The 16,790-nt window shown below is 47.7% G+C and overlaps 1 long non-coding RNA gene across 1 annotated transcript in view; it reads left to right on the plus strand.

The window, feature by feature from the left end:
- The window catches only part of LOC146754516 (uncharacterized), a 375,770-nt gene that overhangs the window by 110,539 nt on the left and 248,441 nt on the right, over positions 1-16,790 (plus strand). The gene's annotated exons all lie outside the window — the stretch shown is intronic.

The following is a 16,790-nucleotide window of genomic DNA, read 5'->3' on the forward strand; positions in this document are numbered from 1 at the left end:
TAGTCCCATCTGGGGTGCCAAATGGACTTGCGGAATCAAACTCTATAATCCAGAGATGGGTTATAAAGCAGGTATGTTTATTCCAGCGTTGCGCAGCGCCGGGTGCAAGGGGGATAGCTCCACCAAACTTGCACACCGTAAGGAGAAAAGTGTGTTACAGATATAGGTTAAGCTAATACATAATCAATAGTCTCCTCCTCAGTTTGATTACATATTCATTACATTCCCTATGGCTCCGTTCCCCGCAACCCCATTCCCTCATTCCCCCTGACCCCATTCCCCGCGACCCTTGCCGTTGTTTTGGGGTGAAATTCTTCTTCTGTTTTCTTCTTGGTGTTATCTGCTGGTACCATTCTCCCAGGTAAGCATCGTCTTGCCCGGGGGTATCTAATCCTTCTTCTTGTCAGAGGTCTCTGGACAGTTTCTTCTTATCTTTATTGCCCTCTTCTCTGGTTTTCTTTTGACTAAGTGTCTGTAATTCCCCCTTTCCCTGCCCTTTTAAATGTAAACTATCTACAGTTACCCTTTGTCTTGGTTTCTGTTAAGTTCCCCTTTCCCTTTCTATAGCAAAGTGTTACCTTACCACCATTTTGAGGCTTTGCTCACTCTTCACTGTGTCTCAGCGCAGGATATGGGGTGTGAGAAGGGCTCAGTCTGAACAAGCAGTCAGTTACAGTGAAACTCTGAACTTCAGATCTCTGAGTTCCAGTGCCCTCCTGTGCACACTCTCCCATAGTTTAATGTCCTCTGTGGTGCCCAGAAGTGCACCCAGTGATCCAGGTGAGGCTGTAGCAGTGCAGAGCAGACAGGGATGATCCTTTACCTCACCCAGATTGCAATAACTTGCTTGATGCACTCCAGGGGACCGTTTGCCTTCCTTGCTGCCTAGGCACACTGCTGACTCACGTTCAGTTAGATGTTGTGCAGGACCCCCAGTCCTTTTCAGTCATACCGCTCTCCAGTGTCCCATACCTAGTCAGTGTGCATGTCCAGTGTTGCCCCTACCCAGGTGCACAATCAGGCACTTGTTCTTGTTATATTTTATGGACCTGGTGCCGTATGCAGTATATTCTGTGCAGAAGGGTACTGTGAGAAATAGTCTCAAAAGCTCTACTGGTAACCTCAACTATCTACCCTTGGTCAACCAATTTGGTAACCTTGTCATGAAAAGACCTACAGTTAAACAGGACCTTCCCCTCAGGAAGTTGTGTTGGCTGTGACCAATGACCCAATTGTTCGTCAGGTGTTTTTCAGTCACTCCCACCATCACTTTCTCCATAATTTTACCAAGAACTGGAGTGAGACTGAGAGGTCCATAATTGCCCCTGTCATCTTTCTTGCTCTTCCTTACAATGAGACAACATTTTCCAGCTTCCTGTCAGCTGGCATGACCCTAGACTTCTTTAGATGCCATTGAAATGAGAGCCCAGAACATACTAAGGTGTCATCAGTGCAAGAACGTAGATGTGCCATAGCTTTGCAATGCCTTGAACTCCAGAGTATGCCACAGATGGTGCAGAGAGGAAGATCTGCCTCTTCTGTTGTGAGCTCATTCATTTGGTAAGCAGAATAACACTATCTGATACATGGGGACTGTGTCTCTGCTCTGCTCTGCTCTGCTCACAGAGGAACGGTGTGGGGGCTTGCTCTCATGTCAGTGCAGATAAACTCACTTTCTCTTTAACCCTTTTTTCCTCTGTAAACTCTTCCACTATTTGTACCCTCAGATACACTTCCACATAGCCTCAAGTACATTTCCACGTGCCAGTAACAATTACACTGTCTTATACTATCAAAACAGTTTGTCAAACAACGTTGCAGCAGGGAAGCCCATGGGATACCAGGGATACTCGTGATATGATGGATCTCCCATGTTGCTAACCATTTCTTTGTTGAGCGAGACATGAAACAGGACCCATTATCGTTCTTGATCTGACAAAGTTGGCCAACTACAGCAATAGCAACAGTCCAGTGACTCTGTGCTGCCGATGAGTTTGCTTTATCATGCTGACTGGCTACAATGACAGTTGAAGACGTGTCCACTGTTACAGCCAACAATTTGCGGGGCCCCGTGCAGTCTTCTCAAGTGAAATCCTTCTGCCAGACCTGCAATGGGGCAGGACTACGAGGGTTCACTCCCACCCCTATCACCAGCGCTGAATTGCAAAGAGGGCATGTTTGGGCAACATCGTGTGCAACAGACAGCGGAATGGAGCAAGTCCTAGATAGCGTATGGGCACCTATTTGAAGGGTGGAGTGAAGATCACAGGCATCCTGAACTGTAAAAATGTGTGTACTAGCAGCTCTATCTGCTACCTCATTGCCTGTGGTGAAGAAACCTGGCACCTCAGAGTGGCTATGCACATGGAAGATTGCAATAGGGGCTATGCAGGTAGCCAGGCCTTCTTCCAAAACACCAGCAGCTTTTGTACTTGGGAAGCCCTCTCGGCCCATCCTGGTCAGCTGATTGGCAGCAAATGTGGAATCAGTGACAATATTACAGGGTATCTCCAGCCAAAAGTGAACTGAAACTGCTACGGCCATTACTTCAAGCATCTGCACACTAACCACTGGGTCTACGAAAATAGCGGTCTGCCAGTTATTATTAGATGCTTGCCAAACCACTGCCCCCTGGCCTGTTCTTGAAGAGGCATCTGTGAACAGTGTACGCCCCTCAAGCGGAGAGGTTTGAACTCGAAACCACAGAGAAACATCCAGAGGTTTAGCTACATCAAAGATAGGCAGGGTGTCCGAGGACGTGATCGTCCCTCCGAAGTCCTGTAACCCTGTGAGGAGGCTCTCAGGGAGCGGCTGTACATCACAAAACACACTCGGCAAGTATCAGGCTCTTTCCCCAGGACCTGTAATGAAAGCAGTCAGGATCTCCTGAGCAGCACTGCTAGTATCTCAGTCCAAGATGTGTAGGCACGTGTAGGCTGTAGCGAAAACAGCCACCAAAGCAGTTGTGGTTTAGCATCGAGGGAATGGTCCAGCATAGCAGCGGCACCTGCCTCGCACCTACAAACAGCTATTTCAAGGGCCTGGGCAGGATCCCACCGCTTAAGCAACTTTTCCATACAGCTCTGTAAGATCTCTTGCCAAGCTGCAGCCATCTAGGGGGTCAGTTCTCGGGACTCCCTTGGGTTAGACCCTCTCAGCTGATCATAAAAGGGCTTCATTAATTGTGGAGATATTCCCAAGGCGCCCTGAACCCACTGGAGGGCTCCCAACAATTTCTGTATGTCCCATAGTTACTCTATATGTGGCTGAATATCAAGGCCATCAGGTTGCACCATTCAGGACCAAACTTATACCCCAGGTATTCAACTCCTGGGCCTCTCTGTACTTTGTGCTCCGAAACAGTGAACCCAGCAGCAGTAAGCGTGGTGATTACCTGTGTTTCAAGTGTCTGTAACCCTAACTCGGTAGGGGCTGCAAGCAAAAGGTTATCCATGTAATGCAGGATCATATATTGAGGGAAATCTCACCTGATTGATTCTAACACTCCGCCTACTGCTAACTAACAGATCATGGTGGATACGTCATTCCTTGCGGGAGGACGCACCACTGAAATCTCTTAGCGGGACTTTAATAATTGAGTGTCGATACCATGAAGGCAAACGTCTCCCAATCTTCTTCTGCGAGGGGAATGGAGAAAAAGCAGTCTTTAAGATCTATGACCACCAGTGGCCATTCTTTGGATATAGCTGATAACACTGGCCCTCATTGCTGTACTGCTCTGAAAGGTACTAATTGGGCACAGCAAGCGAAAGGCACCAGAGCGTTTCTTGATGACAAAGATCAGAGTGTGCCATTGACTGAGGGAGGGAACTATATGTCCAAATGGAAGCTCTTGTGAGACTAACTGTTGGAGTGCATCAAGTTTATCATGAGGAAGTGGCCACTGATCTACCCAAACGGGGCATGCGTCCTGTTTCCACCGCAATGGGATTGCATGTGTGGTAGACAATTGGTAGACAGTGGTCTATATTATAAATTTGTAATATGTGCACCCACGCTGTTTATGAAATCCTGTCCTAGTTGACTCCCTGGTATTTTGGTAATAAGCGGAACAAGCAAAGCCAGTTTTTCCAGCGAGCCGTCTCTGTTAACTATGACAGTTTCCACCTCAGCCAGGGACCTTTTAGAGGTGGTCACTCCCACCCCTCTAATCACCTGAGAGGGGCCCACTGGCCAAGCTTCAGGCCAGTCCTTATGTAACATCCCATCCGCTCCCGAATCAATAAGCGCTGTAATCAGAACGGAGTAACAACCTGAGAAGTCAGGCGGCAAGTCAAGGTAGGACATGAAAGCCCTGACTAAGGGGCGATCTTGACCGTCTAGTGTTAACACCATGGTATGTGTGTTATGAACTTCAAGGGTGAAGCTGGCATAACCAGTGGGTTGAGTATAGGTGTTGTTGATGGCCCTTTCTGTGGAATGTGGGAGGGGCGTCGGGCCTGTGCCCCCCCCCCATCCCCCCCGTTTCCCTGTGGCTGGACTCTGTGGTTTCTGCATGGCCAAGCGGTATGTCCTCCCTTACCACACAGCTGACAAGCAATTTTTTCTCTCTCTGCTGACATGCAATTTTTTCTCTCTCTCCCCCACTTGTAGCTTTACACTGAGCCTTAATTTGACCATACTGGCCACACTGATAACAAGGGCCTTTGGAAGGCTCTATGGCTCGCAGTGGTACAGAAGCTGCAGCCATCACATTAGTGATAGCATCTGCAAGCCCCTCGTTGGTTAAGGTTGCGGACTTCTGCTTATCCAGAAGCAATATTATTAAAGTTATTATATTATTAAGGTTATTATTCATCACTTCACAGAACGCCTCTACGACCACCGAAAAGCCTTTTTCTTCCACCTCTTCTCTTATTTTTAACCAATCTGTGATCGGGCCACACCAGCATCCTCTGGTCCCCATCGCAGCCTTACGACCATTGACCACATTCACTGGGGGGGGGCTGTCTCGCTCCAATTTAGGAGTGAGGCATAGGTTCTTTTGATATGTTATGCCCGGCGTGAGATTAAGAAGAAGAGCATTCAAATGTTGATCCGACCAGTTTATTAGAAATGATAGACAATTGAGGGGATGGGGAAGGGAGAGCGACGAATATCAAAATTAGGGTGATGGGAAGGGAAAGTAGGCGATAGAAAAAGGTAGAAAAGAGCAAGAATTACGTTAAAGCGGGTAATAGTCACCTCCTGGATGCAGCAGTGTCCCGTAGCACGTTGTTAACGTTGGTCTGGGGCAAAACAAGCGTAGGGGAGAGCAGCAGCAGTGTAGCAGGCCGCAAACAGCAGATCGGTGAAACGCAGAGAAAGTGGTCAACGTAGCGAGGTCTCAAGAAGCAGAGTCTCGGGCAGCGAGGTCTCACGAAGCAGAGTCTCGAGCAGCAATCTCAGAAGAGACAGTAGGCAGCAGTAGGACAACGGTGGAGGAATCTGAGGTCAGATACCTAGAAAACCTAAAAGGTTCTTCAGCATGCAGGCATCTTCTTCAGCATGCAGGCGTTCATGTAGAGAGGCATTTGATGACAGAAAACCTCCTTGTTTCCGTAGTGAGGCATCTGGTGTCAGAAAACCTCCATTCGGGGTTTGTACGTGCCCTTTTTATCCTTCTTCTTCCCAGCTTTCGTGACATTTCTGGAAGGCTTGGGTCAGAGTCATGTGAATTCCTCGGAGATGGCCATCTTCCTTGAGATAGGCCCACACAAAAAGACCACTTTAGGGCCATTAACCTGCATCTTATCTCCCTTTCATAGCTCCCGGACTTGTCCATCTCTTGAACAAAGGGATTTCTCGAACCTTGGTTCCTGTGTGTCTCAGACAAAGGGAACCCTGGAACCTTGGCCAGGACTTGCCTGAACTTGTCCATTTCAGCAAACTTTGAGACAGTAATGTAAAAAGCATGGTCTCTTACAGAGGCAGAAGAACCACCCCTTTCTGGCCTTACGAGCTCCACCCCTTTCTCTTCCCCCTTTCCCCCTCCAACAGGAGAGGTAGAGTTACACAATAATGGGTATAATGACTGCCAAGGATATGGGGCGGGGATTCAAGCTCATGCAGTGGAATGTTGCTGGCAGATAAAGGTGCTGTTGGTTGATGCTAGTCACCTTGCCTTTTGTCTTTTGTTAGTTGTGCGAGTGTGATACAGTGCACCGTCTACCCCAGTATAGCACCCACACAGGGGGATAAAACACAACAGTCTTGCCTCACAAGGGGCACCACTGGTGGCATATGGTTCTTCAAGCCTGTGTGCTAACCCTTGCGTGTCTGAACAACCGCTTGGTCGGGGCCAATAACTGCGGGCATACACCAATCTGGTGTATTTGCAAAATACAGTATTACACAAAATCAAAAATACAAACACGAATAAAAGATAAAGAACCATCACAGGGAATCTTGTGAGGAAGATGTGCACTTTATGGAACCTGGAATAGTGCATATTGCAACACCCTGCTGAGAGCGTGCTTGATCTCCCTGTTCCTCAAGCTTTAGATAATAGGGTTCAGTGCTGGAGGAACCACTAAGTACAGAAGTGCAACTGTCAGATCCAGGAGTGGGGAGGAAAGTGAAGGGAGCTTCAGGTAGGCAAAAAAGGCAGTGATGAGAAAGAGGGAGACCACGGCCAGGTGAGGAAGGCACGTGGAGAAGGCTTTGTGCCGTCCCTGCTCAGAGGGCATCCTCAGCACGGCAATGAAGATCTGCACATAGGACACCACTTTGAAAACAAAGCACCAAAACATTAAGCTGATACTAAAAATTTGGGAGATGCAGGCTGTGCTGTGCACAAGAGCTGCTCCTGGGCACAGCTGTCTCTCTGCAGCTTTGCCCACATGTATGAGCTCCCTGTATCCCAGGAGCCCAGCCCAGATCAGCACACTCGAGGATTTGAGTTTCTCTTCCTCACTGCTTCCCCTGGAGATTTCCCTGGGGCTCCATGGCTGAAAGCTCTTGATAGACAGCAGGCTCATCTCTGCTGAATGCATTTGGATGACATATTATTTATTCATCAGTGGACAGACTGATTCCAGAGGCATGGCTTTGAGTTGCGGAATCAAACTCTATAACCCAGAGTTAGGTTATAAAGTAGGAATATGTTTATCAGGCACCTGGTGTAAGGGGATCATTCTTATCTTGCATACCTGCAAGCAGAAGTGTTATATATTTGAAAGCCAAACAGATACATATCCAACAAATTTCCTGGAACTCATCTTCATATTCATTATTTTCCTGAAACTCATTTACATTCTGCCTGAGTGCACCAGGGGACGGACACATGTGTGGGACATTTGGGTCAGGGGTACTCGGTGCGTGTGTCTGTTCTGTGTGCTCTGAGCTGTGGATGTCCAGAATGTAGGGGACTAGCCTAGCTGGTTTGCCATTCAATCAACGCAGGTCTTTAGCATCGTGGCAACATTTGGTGACCCCAATTTGATACAACTGAGTGCACACTCGTGGTGAGAGAAGGCTGCTCATTATGGCTTCATTGAAGCGAGTGGTGAGTATGCTAACAGGGACAGGGCAGAATGTGGACTATCCAGTCCATGAAAAGGAACTGAAGCCGCTAATACACTGGATGATGAAGAAGCGGTTTGGCTCAACCCCTGGGGAATGCATTAGAAAAGGTAATTTAGAGAAGGCGGGAGGATAACTATTCCAGAACTATTCTTGCACTGGTAGTAAAGAAGCAGCAAATCTGCTTCCAGCCTTTGGGTCATTGCAATGTCTTTTTTCCTGGGCGGAGGAATCACAGCAGCTATGGAAAGCAGTGTATGACTGCTTGTCTAATAAGGTTTGTCCCAAGTCTGAGTCTGACAACCTTGCCACTCCCTCAGACGCGGCACTGGACAAGGGGAATCAGATGGAGCCTGTGGCTGGTGAAATACCAAATACCGATGCCAAAGCGACTTTAGATCAGGAACCATCAACAGGGGTGGGAGGGGAGGAGTCAAAGAAGTCGGACGAGAACAGTTCAAGAAGGGCTGTGGTGGTTGCTGTAACTTCAGCCTTAATGGATCCTAAGTCCCCTGTGGCACAAATTTTGATGAAACTGTCCAGCATTACGTCAAGGAGATCTGTGATCTGTTCAAGGCTTCCCCATATTCTAGCCTGAATAGAAGGATACATCTGCTTTTCATTTACTGTTATTGTTATAGGCTTAGCTAGGATAGCAGTGACTCGCTGACGCTTTGCATTGTCATTGTGTTTGCAGAATCAGACCAGATTGGACGGCCAGGGAGTCATATACTCCAGACAAAGATGTTTCAGTTCAAGACTAGATTTCTTAAATCCTGAAATACAATCTTCCATGAACTCCAGGGTAAGACCTCTACATTGCCTATCCTTGATTCTTTCACTTCTGCTCAACCATGTGGCATCTCCTTTCTGGAAAGAGTTGGCCACTCTGACTTCCCACCGGGAGAATGGCGTGATATGCCTGGCCTTATCACTGTAGGGGACCCTTTCTCACTCTGCTCATTTGGGGTTTCCCTCCTTGGGTATTTCTTGAAGCCAGGGAACTACAGCGCAAGACTTAATATCTCAGTTTTTACCTTCAATGTGTCGGTAAACAACACCTGACATGCCAGGACCCTTGGCGAGCCCTCATTTGCACCTACTCAGTGGCTGTGCCGTGCAACATGCCAGGGGCATTTTGAGTGCTGGTGGATGAGGAGGATGAGGAAGAGGAGGAACTTCAGAGGGTTCTGCTCCACCCTCCATTGGCCACTAACCAAGGTCACCGGGATTGCAGTAATGACTGAGGTTCTTAACACGCTCAAAAGGAATAGAACCTCCGACGGGGAAAAGAACACTACTACCACCCTGCAGTGAGTGAAGGATGCTTTGCAGAGGCTCTTAGAAAAGAAAGGGTACATCAGTCGCGACTTGTGGGGCAGCAAGCTGGGTATCTCTGACTTCTGGAATTGGTTGTGGTTTGGTGGTGTTCATGGCACTGTGCTCATGTGTCTGGAAATTGGCTCTGTGATCTTATGCTTTACACTAACTGTTATCTGGCTCATCCAAGGCCTCATCAGGAGGCAGGTGATGGCCGCACAGTACGTGCTGCTTGCAATCCAAGAGTCATAAGTGCCATAGTTGAAGCTGTGACGTGATTGATGCGTTTTGTCACAGAGTTCTCTCTAGAGCTCACTCCGTGACAGTGGAAATAAACCCGGGGAGAGAAGGGACAAAGTACATCCCTGCTCTAACAGCGTGGTACTGCACAGAGGCACGGCCCGGCCACGTGCGCTCCAAGAGAGTGGATGGTGAGGGAGATTGCGAATAGGAATTTCCCCCTAGGGAGGGAAAAAATGAAAAAAAAACAACGATCTGAGAACAAGCGGCATTTTAATGAACCCTGTGACACTAAACAGCAAAGAGAGAGTTTCAACAAGGAGAAAAAAAAGGCGAAATCTCACCGATAGGCTGTGGGAGGTGGGAAGTTCCAACCACGCTGTCTCCTGCAGGGAACCGGCTTAGACCCCAACCCCTTCCTGACCTTCCCTCCAGTGCCACTTCCCTCCCCCCATGCCCATTTAAGGTAGTCCACAGAAAAAGAAAAGAAAGAAAAACGTTGTCCCCTTAACTCCCATTATCCCACATGACATTCTGATGTGGAATAGCAATACCAACCAAATTACAAAACCACAACAGCGAGCTTTCCCGGCCTTGCTCACTAACCAGCCGAAGCCTGCCTTGCCATATGGATGTGATCCCTCCAGGCAGAAGCTCTGCTGTACGTACCCTCAGGGTCAGGAGGAGAGGCCTGTCAAGTCCAAGCCTTACCCGGCCGTGCTGCAGCCTGCTGGCCAGGCCATCCTTGTTGGGCCCCTTGGAGTCCATTTTGAGCTCCCACAGCGCACACGGGAGCCCTGCCTTTGGAAGCAACCTCTTCAGCCCTGCCGAATGTCTGTCATTGGTCGCAGCCAACACAAGTTCAAAAGGAGACGGTCCTGTTTAACTATAGATCCTTTTATGACTTAGTTATACATTTAGCCGAACAAGGGAAGCCAGTTGATGTTATCCTTGAAGATTTCAGAAGAGCTTCTGAGACTATTTCTCACAGTACTCTTCTGTACAGAATGTACTGCATATGGCTAAACACAAACATAACGTGGTAGGTGAACAGCTGGTCAATAGGTCAGGCCCAAAGGATTGTAGTAATTGGGTTCCATCAGGCTGGTAGATGGTTGTTGTATTAGGCGAAATCGGACCCTCGGGATGTAACGTGATAGGCCCTCCCCTGCTGGGTCATGCATATGTAAAAAAGATAAAGATGAAACTGGATACCTATATAAGGGACCCTCACATTCCAATAAACGCCATTTTACCACTGATCATATTGGTGTAACAAACAGCTGTGACTTGGTCGGGGCCGTCGATACACATTCACAAAGGGACTTGACTTTCCAGGTTACCAGATCGAGGTAACAAATGGTGCCCCGTGTGAGGAAAGTCCTGGAGGTGAGTGTGCGACGGCTAAAACCGCGCTGACGGACGCAGTATCCACGGTTCGAGCCCGTGGAAGCACTCTCGGTGGGGTGCAAAGGGGAATGCAGCGCTGCGCCTATCCTACGGCCGATAGTTCGTAGAAGACCAGGAAGACTTTAGGTCTCTGGGTAAATGGATTCCGTTATTAGAGTAGTATTGCAACTTTGTAAAACCTACTATGGTAGGAAAGATACGCCTTCTAAGAAGGACATTGCGGCCGTCATTAGTTGTCTTGAAAAGGAGAGGGAGCTTTCCTCTCCTCGGGAGATTTTGGATCACAATAAGTGGGACTCTTTAACTTTTTCGCTCTGTGAGCGTGCAATGAATGAGCAGAAAGATGCTGAGATCAAAACGTGGGGGTTGGTGCTTGGGGCGCTGAAAGCGGCTTGGAAAGAAGGGAAGACTGATGCTCGGCTTGGGGCTGCTTTGGGAATTGGGTCGGGAGGCTTTTTCTCTTGCAGATGTGAGGATTTGAAAGACAAAGACAAGGTGGCGCGAGCCATCCCGACCGCACCCATCACTCCGGCTGAACAACAAGCAGACGGCCCTGTCCAGCGGCATTCCACACATTCCACATCCTTATCTCTTGACCCGCAGAAACCTTCCTATGAGGCCCCATATCGGTATCCAAAGCAACCGGTGTCTTCTGCACTCCTTCGCCCATCCTTGGGGGTGGGGAAAGGGAGTGAGCAGGGGCGGGAGGATGGGTCCTTTCCTCGAGATGGGATGGGTTGTGGGTGTGGCTCTGCCCCGGGGGGCGGGGTGGATAGGCGTAACCAAGATGGAAGCCAATCCGCATCAGCGGGGGCGGAGGCGGAGGCGTTCCTAGTCATCATAACCCTTCCCCAAGAGGGTGGGCTGCTGGTCCGGCTCTACCTGGGGGGAGGGAGAGGGGAGAACAAGAGCGACCAAGTCTCGGATTGGTCAAAGATAAGGGAGGCATTCCTTTTTATCGTTAATTGGGGGTCCGGTCAGGGGGCCCCGGGCACGAGTGGAGTCTCTGAAGCTGAAACAAGACCAGCTGATGAGAGAGCCACGGGCAGTCGGAGTCGGTTAAACTGCTGTTAACAACTTTGAGAAGTCTTTTTCATCTATGTTTTTGTTTGTTGTGGTTGTGGATTGTGATTGATATCAGTCCTTGGATGTGTTAAAACTACATAATTTGGTTATGGCTTGAAGATTGGTGGTTTAAGTAACTTGTAACGTATCTTGGAATTTGGAAAGTTTTGTGTGTGCACCTCTTGGGGAAGTGAGAAAGTAATTTTTTGACGTTTGTGCTTCTCCAAGAAGTTTATTGCTTTTGAAAAACCTAGAAGTGTTTGTATATGAAAGTATAAATGCAAATGGTATATGGAACTGTTAATGTTATAGGGATGTGTAAACATGAATGCTATATGGAAGTGGAATTATTAATGTTACATGGAAGTGTAATTGAGGGTACGAGTGGTGGAATTGTGAAAAACAAAAAACAGCAAAAAGGTTACAAAAGAACAGTGAGTTAAAATATTGAATGTGATCTGCTCTAGCCAGAGAAGTTTAAGTGCCAGCAAGAGAATGCAAACCCCCGCGCTGCCCCTCCTCACTGCCCCCCCCCCCCCATCCTCCTCCGCTTGTGAAAGTAAACAAATCGTTACTTCTGAATGGGGTCAAAAGCAAAACATTAGAAGTATCTCTTGCTAGTCGGAGCAAGAATGTCTTCATTTTCTCCCAATAATATACACATTTAGGGAACTAGGGTAGGGTACTTGGACAAATTTATTTATGGAGCTTGGAAATTGTATGGAGGGGGAATTGTGGTGGTGGAGTTGGATGGAATGGTGGCAGCTTTACTAGAGCAGGACCTGAAGATCCCAGGATGAGTTTTGCCCCCAGTGGGCTGAACGCAGTGTGCACACAGCGGTGTTAAGATCTTTGTTTTCTGACAGTTACAGGTGCATCTCACTCTATACTGCATCAAGAATTATTACCCATAGATGATTTTTGTATCTATAGTAGGAGTAGGTCAACAAGAAAAAGCTTACCAATTAAAAGATAAAGGGGGGGGGAGCTAGGGTGAAGCAAGTAACAGTAGAAATAAGTAACTATAGCTGTAAATAACTTTTCTGAGTAGTTTGTATTGTAGAGAGATCTAATATAGTGGTTTGTTATGTTTTATGAGCAGGTGTTCCACCTGGGCTCTGTATCATGCACTGGCCATGCATATATGGTGTACGTGTGAAAAAACCCTGCACAGGAGAGAGTCTGTGATGGGTGAGAAAGACAAAGTGCACTTTGAAGCAGGGGACGCCCTGCAGGCACTGCCTATGGCATCCACCACTATTGTGTTCCTTCTCTCTCCTTTTGGTGGTTTGCCACCTCATAGTTATCGATAAGTAATAATACATTAGCTTAGAAATTTCCATTTATAGAATTGTCTAAAATGAATGCTGGAATGAGTGTGTATATGTCTACTCAAAAAATTATGACCTTACATGTAACCTTATGTTTAGCGCATTATCAGTCAAGGTTTTGATTGAGTGATGATGATTATGTTAACATTTAAGTCCCCTGCAGCTCAGCGACACTGGGCCACTGCCATCATGGTCCTTGGTGTGCTGCGACACATCAAGACAGACAATGGCTCGCGCTTCATCTCGTGATCTACTCAAGAATGGCTCGAGCATTGGGGAATATCTCACTCAACAGGAATCCCTGGGAATTCCCAGGGGCAAGCAATTGTGGAAAGGGCCAACCTCTCCTGAAGGACAAGATACGTGTCCTTGGGGAGGGGGAAGGTCACAGAGGTATGATCCCGGTAGCCCAGCAGGCGGAAGTATTGGCACAGCACATTATGCAATCAATCATTATGAACGAAGAGGTTATGGCACAGTAAAGGATAGAGAATCCAGAAAAATTTTATGGGTCCCGTCGAGAAAAATAAAACCTGATGCAGTGATCACCCAAAAGGGCGGTCTGGGAGAAACGGAAAACTAATCGAAAGCTGAGTACTTTTCTTTCAGGCATGCTGTTTTACAGAATAGAGCTGCAATAGATTTCCTGCTGCTGGTTCAAGAGGCACAGGTGCAAGGACTTTGAATGAGAGAATGGAGTTCCAGCAGATATACGAGAAGCTTTGAGCAGAAGGATGAACTGTATAATATAACCAAAGATGCCTTGGGCATACTGTTTAGAACACCGCTAACATTGTTAGACATTGCACCACTTATCTCTGCATGCTTTTTAACCTGTATGCCTCACTTTATAGTTAATATGTGACAAAGTTTAAATTATATAAGTACTAACACTTTTATATGTTAGGATTAGGATCGGCGCTTGCGTTGTAACGGGGCATGGTTTTGTTAAGCATGGGGAGAGGGAAATGTTGTATTAGGCGAAATCGGACCCTCGGGATGTAACGTGATAGGCCCTCCCCTGCTGGGTCATGCATATGTAAAAAAGATAAAGATGAAACTGGATACCTATATAAGGGACCCTCACATTCCAATAAACGCCATTTTACCGCTGACCATATTGGTGTAACAAACAGCTGTGACTTGGTCGGGGCCGTCGATACACATTCACAAAGGGACTTGACTTTCCAGGTTACCAGATCGAGGTAACAGATGGTCACTATCAGGGGTCCCCAGGGCTCCATTATAGGGCCACTTCTCTTTCATGTTTTTGTGGATGACTTGCATTCAGGACTAGAAGATGTTCTGAGCAAGTTTGCTGATGTGACCAGATGAGGAGGTGCTGTTGCCTCCACTGAGGGTGGAGAGAACTTGCAGTGAGATGTGGACAAGTCAGAGAACTGGGTACCAGTTGGTACAAAGCACCAAGTGCATAAAGCATAACAAGAAAAAGTGTCTGCTTGTGCACCTGGCTAGGGGCAACCCTGGACATACACACTGGCTGGATATGGGACACATGAGAGATGTCTGACTGAAAAGAATTGGAGGTCCTGGTCAGAATCAAATTGAACATGATTCAGCAGTGTGCCCAGGCAGCCAGGAAAGCCAACAGTCCCCTGGAGCGCATCAAGCAATTTATTGCCATCTGGGTGAGGGAATGGATTGTCCCTGTGTGCACTGCACTGCTGCAGCATCACCTGGAGCAGTGGGTGCACTTCTGGGCAATGCAGAAAATAAAGGACATCAAATTATGGGAGGGTGTGCACAGGAGGGCACTGGAACTGAGAGATCTGAAGTTCAGAGTTTCATTGGGATTGACTGCTTGTTCAGACTGGGCCCTTCTCACATCCTACATCCTGTGATGAGACACAGGGCACACACGGGACATGAACTTGACAGCATCCTTGCACCACATGCAGAGCCTGGGATCTTCTGTCCCCATGTCTTTCATTAAACATCATACAGACTTCCGACTCACTGCTCCAGGAAGGATCCTTAGTCAAAATGAGGTCCTCCCTGCTAAGGTTCGGGGAATCAGGGCTTTCTGCTTCATAAGACAAAGGAGGGGTTTCTCAGCATCAGAGCCACCATGAAGAGTGAGCAAAGCCTCAAAATGGTGGTAAGGTAACACTTTGCTATAGAAAGGGGAACTTCACAGAAACCAAGACAAAGGGCATGTGATCTGAGACAGCCAGCACGGCTTCACCAGGTCATGCTTAAACAACCTTGTGGCCTTCTATGATGGAGTGAAGGCGTTGATGGACGAAGGGAAGGCGACCGATGTCATTTACCTGGACCTGAGTAAGGCCTTTGACACGGTCCCCCATCACATTCTCATCTCCAAATTGGAAGGAAGTGGATTTGATGGGTGGACAACTGGATGGATAAGCAATTGGTTGAAAGGCCGCAGACAGACGCTGGTGGACAATGGCTCTATGTCCAGGTGGAGGCCAGTAATGAGCTGTGTCCCCCAAGGGTCTGTCTTGGGAATAGTGCTCTTTAAGATCTTTATTAATGACATCAATGAGGGAATTGAGTGCACCCTCAGCAAGTTTGCTGACTACACCAAGCTGAGTGGTGCGGTCGATACGGTGGAAGGAAGGGATGCCATTCAGAGGGACCTCAACAGGCTGGAAAGATGGGCTCAGGTGAACCTAACGAGCACCTTTCAACCTCATTGCAGCCTTTCAATACCTGAAGGGAACTTACATCCAGGAGGGGAGTAAACTCTTCGAACAGGCTGACAATAGCAGGACACAGGGAAATGGTTTTAAGTTGAAAGCGGGAAGATTTAGGTTGGATGTCAGGGGGAAGTTCTTCACTAGGAGAGTGGTTAGGCCCTGGAACAGGCTGCCCAGGGAGGTTGTTGATGCCCCGTCCTTGGAGGTGTTCAAGACCAGGATGGAAAGGGCCCTGAGCAACCTGATCTAGTAAATGTGCATGTTTGGTGGCCCTGCTAGGCAGGGGGGTGGGAACTACATGATCCTTGAGGTCCCTTCCAACCCGGGTCATTCTGTGATTCTGTGATTCTGTGATCTGTGACCTGCTGGCCATGCTCTTTTTAATGCAACCCAGAATGCCATTGGCCTTTTTGGCTACAGGGGCACACTTCTGACTCAGTGCCAACCTGTTGTCCACCAGGACGCTCAGGTCCCTCTCTGCAGAGCTCCTCTCCAGCAGGTCTTCCCCCAGCATGTACTGGTGCATGCAATTATTTCTTCCTAGGTGCAAGACTCTACACTTGCTTTTGTTAAACCTCAACCGTTGAATGGACACCCATTTCCATTTCTTGCCTTCCGCAGGAGCAACTGATATCGTTACTGGTGCCTCCTGTGACTGATTAGAGTTGACTTGGTGATTTTCCTTTTCAACTTGAACCTTAGCTTGGAAACTCTCTCTCTCCAGAATAGTATTATACAGAGCACAGTAAGCATAAGCCAAACCACAAATAAGGTTTACCTCCTTAGATCTCTGTAAGCCGCACCATCTCTGACTCAAATACTCACTTAATTTCTTAGGGTGCCTCATATGTTCAGGAGTTAAATGCCACAGCACTGAGGGTTCTAAGATTTTTCCTAAACCTTTCTATATACCCTGCCAGTCAGCATTCTCTGGTTTTGAAGGAGACTTCTGCATAGAACGAATGGAGAGAAGTACATTCTCTGATATTGATAACATGAACGTGAGTATGAATATGAGAATGAACACTAACTCAGCTTTCCAAAAACGTGTGGCAATCTGGGAAGACAGCCTGGAAACCGGATTGAACATCGTGGAGTTTGTAAACGAAAAGACGGATGTTCTGAATGCCTTCCTTACATCTGTCTTTAAAAGTCAGACCAGTTATCCTCAGGGTACTCCTCTCTCTGACCTGGTAGTCTCGGCTGGGGAGCGCACTAA

This window comes from Coturnix japonica, chromosome W (genome assembly GCF_054131305.1).
Source record: "Coturnix japonica strain WE chromosome W, WE-NBRP24, whole genome shotgun sequence".
Lineage (NCBI taxonomy): Eukaryota > Metazoa > Chordata > Aves > Galliformes > Phasianidae > Coturnix > Coturnix japonica.